This window comes from Nicotiana attenuata, chromosome 1, assembly GCF_001879085.1.
Source record: "Nicotiana attenuata strain UT chromosome 1, NIATTr2, whole genome shotgun sequence".
In the NCBI taxonomy this organism is placed as follows: Eukaryota; Viridiplantae; Streptophyta; class Magnoliopsida; order Solanales; family Solanaceae; genus Nicotiana; species Nicotiana attenuata.
Genome location: NC_031989.1, coordinates 104,437,300 through 104,441,516, shown reverse-complemented (window position 1 = coordinate 104,441,516; position 4,217 = coordinate 104,437,300). Strand labels below are relative to the sequence as shown.

The following is a 4,217-nucleotide window of genomic DNA, read 5'->3' as shown; positions in this document are numbered from 1 at the left end:
GTTCTTATTATTTTATCATATTGGTTTATTTATTCAATATTGCGCTTAATTATTTGATTGCTTGATCACCAATTGAATACTATCTACGAGTCTAGGATTGAACTTGGGAGAGGGAATTCTAGATTACATATAAGATTGAGTAGAGCAAAATCTTAAATGGGGCGGATTTGCGGTTAGGATAGGAATATACCTAATTGGCTTGCTTGGTTATTATACAGGAATTATAAATGCGTTCTTGTTAATCCTAATTCCATAGGAATATAGGCGTTAGGTTAGCTTGAATAGGCGAGTTGTACTTCGGGAGAAGGCTACGAGCAATATTAACCCCGTCAATCAATAAATTAGATAAATTAATTAGACAATTTAGGTAGAAAACTCAATAGGATTGTTAGCTAACTCATAGCTCTAGAATATTGTCTCCCATTGAATTCGTGTCTAAGTTCGTCAATTTGTTTCCTTTGTTTCTTAATTTATTACTCTAGAATAATTTTAGTGAAATATTCATACATTGGGATTCACTTGAATAGATTAATTATTTGGTTTAATTTAGTTGATAGTTAATCACAAGTCCCTGTGGGTACGATATTTGGACTTACAATCCTATATTACTTGTCGACCACGTATACTTGCGTGTGCGTTTGGGAGCAACAAGTTTTTGCGTGTCTAACTTTTAATTGAAGGAATTAGGACTTGTTGGTCTATTTGATGTGTGAGTTATATGGTGAATGGCGTATATGTGAGGTGACGAGTGTATATGCGCTGTCATGAGGTTAAAGCATGCGGGACTGGGCTATTTACTTTCATGTCTTCATTTGTTCTATTTTATCTCTTTTTACATGCTTTAGTTTCTACATGTTCTCACTTGTTATTCATGTTTTACTTGTTATTTTTTATTTAGTTGTCACTTGTTTCGATCTGCACATTTCTTAATCAATATCTTCTTACCTACTTGATCCACATCCAATCCGTACTCAATAGTGAGTGGAAACGATCGTTGGAAGAATAGTACCCAACAAGAGTCGGGGTCGATTTCCACAGGGAGTTATAACGGGCGTTAGGAGTATACACTTGACGAAATTGAATGAATTAACTGAATTTTCACTTCCACAAACGGTTTAGATTTCTAGTTCTACTTTTACTTTAACAATTATAAGCTAAGAAAAGAAACTAGAAGCGAATGAATATTTTTGGTATTTTTCCAAATAGTTAAAAAGCCTAGGGATGTGATAGTAACCTAGGTGTTTGCCTAATGGGTTAGATACGTTAATACCTAGTTTATTGATTGGGGTGTATTATAGCTCCCAATTCTATGTTACCTACTCAATACCTTTCGGTCAAAGAGTGATTCTGCCCAATTCAACTTTCTCAAATTCAAACGGGTATCAAACAAAATAGTTGATATGAGCTCAAGTCGGGTCCTCTAGTTTGAACCCTTTAAGTAGGCTAATCAAACTCTCAATTAAACGAATTCATTGTTAGTCAAGTTATCCTAGACTAGGCCTCTCTTTATCAAGTAGAGACTAAATCAAAAAGGTATGAATCAATGTTTGCAACCGTTAATTCTAAAATTGAAGCATAAACTAAGTTAAATAATCAACACATAATCATAAACAAGCATTAAATTAAGTACCCATAAGGTTTACACACTAGAGTTGGGTCACAACCCTAGTAAACATCTAGCTACTCATAGTGGGAATTGAATAAAATAAAGAAGAAATGCTAAATAAACTCATAACTAAATATTAAAATAATAAAATACAATGTTTAAACACTAAATAATCACATTCTTCCTAAAATGGCAAAATATAACGGCTACAGCAGCTCAATGCTTATATGCGGTCCGCACATTGGCCAAAGTTCTATTGTGTGCTTTCACTTGGTTTGCGGTCGCCGATGGAATTCTGTGGACCGCACTTCTTTAATTCCACGCCCTTTATTGCCTTGTAATTCAGAACACTCCTTTTTGAGTCGGATTTCATCATGGGAGACCAAACTTCCAACATCTCTGCAATTTGCACAATTTCATTAGTTTTGGGAATATAAGTCAATACTTTCGGGCTAAAACAAAAGCAAAATGGTGCTAATAAGTGGTCAAAATCCACACTTGTCACTGCTACATGCTTTTAGTTGTCTTAATTGTATATTTTTGTTGACTTATGTTCTACTTGTTTTTACTGTTCTTATACTACTTGAAGCACTTTATCATGTCATCTCGTTTATGTGAGTCATTAGATATTTCAGTATTAATATTTTGCCAAGGTTTGGGGATTATGAAGTATTGGCTATTCTCCGTTTGTACTGGTTGTTCCTTATTGTTTCGCACATTTCATTTCTCTTTTATGTTGATATTTCGTAAATAATGGTGTTAAGTTGTTTATGTTGATAATTGATATTGATAGGGATGTGCGCCGCAACGGTACTGAAAAAAATTGATATTGGGGGATCGGGTTGCACGGCACAACATGAAAAAATAATATGATATGATATTGGAAATGAATTGTACGCTGTAAAAGATATTGTGTTGAAACATGGGATCGAGTTGCGCGCGCGATGGATTTGATGTGTTGTAGTTGGTTGTAGTTGTAGAGTTTATTCTCAGTATTGTGATATCAGATTTGAGATTATGTTATTTTGGGGCCCTCTGGTAGATGACCTTTGGGTCCATTTATATGAGTTACTAATTTATCTATATTTCTGTATTCTATAATTATTATTCGTACAGGTTTATTGTGAGTGTTTTGTCATAGCCTTGTCACTATTTTGTTGAGGTTAGGCTCGGCACATACAAAGTACATGGGGTCGGTTGTAATCATGCTACACTTCTGGACTTCTTGTGCAGATACCCGTGTTAGTCCCAACAGCGTGTAGAGGAGTTCTTGTCCAGATCGACTTACCGCAAGAGACTTGAGGTAGAGCTGCTGGCGTTCGCAGCCCTTGAAGTACCCTTTCTACTCTATATTTACTGTTTATCTTTTTTCAAATAGTTATATCTCATTCAGACCACACTTTATAGTATTCTAGTTGCTCATGTACTGGTGACACCATTTTTTTGGGATTAGATTAGACCGTATTATGATATGGATTTATCTTATGTAATTCAGTTTTGTTAATCGTTAATTATTACTGTTATGTTATTTTAAATTCTAAAATAGCTAGTTAATGATCTAACGTCGGCTTGCCTAGAAAGTAGATGTTAAGAGCCATCACGATCCCAAGGTTAAAATTTCGGGTCGTGACACAAATCCTTGTGATTTTTGGTCGTGACAACACTACATATATAACCCAAAGAGGTAGACTAAATCATATGCTTGTATGGTATTCGAAAACGTACGACATTATGGTGGAGACGCTAGAAATTCCTTCAACATAGCCGAACTTGAAATTCTCATAATCTCTTAATTATACTGATCATTGTAAATACATCCATAGAAGGAGACTGGTATACATCACACAACATTATTTTTTTCACGCACTATATATATATATATATATANTATATATATATATATATATATATATATATATATTTATTTCATGAGAAGGTGGGCATCTATATCTTTGGTCAAATCAAGGACTACACCCATGAAGGCGAAGGGCTCAGGGATGTCTTCAGTTTTCTTCTCGTACACAATTGTCCATGTAGTCCACTATCTTCACTGGATGTGATAATAGTGAAGTAATTATACAACTCTAACAAATCTCCTTCAATCACTTTCCAAGTAATTGATTTCTTTTGAGGATCGAATGCTTCAATCACTTCCTTAACAATCATTTCTTTTCCATCTATAATCATTAAAATTCAAAAATACAATATATGTTACTCCTAGTTCAATAGTACAATTCCTCATAAAACATATAAACATTCATGAAAAAAATTATAGATTTGATTATACTATGATTGGTATGACTGAAGCAGTTTTTCATGAAAAAGTTTTGTTTTGCAAAATATTTGGAAAATATTTTCTAATATTTGATTGGTCAATGAAAGATATACTACGGATAACATACATTAAAGACTGATAATAATAATAATATTAAAAATTGATAGATCGTTTACTTTGATTAAATTTTTGAGTGCTAAAAATAATAACGTCTAAAGGTTAATTGGAGCAAATAGAAGAAAGTTAAAAGTTAAGATAGGTAACATTATTCCCTAGAGGAAATGGCTTCCGCCTAAAGAAGCTATTTTTCTTCCTCTTTTTTTTTTTTTTTTTTAT

At 33.4% G+C, this 4,217-nt stretch overlaps 1 pseudogene; it reads right to left on the bottom strand.

Moving 5' to 3' along the window:
- LOC109239282 overlaps window positions 3,528-4,217 on the bottom strand; it is a 1,028-nt pseudogene continuing 338 nt past the window's right edge.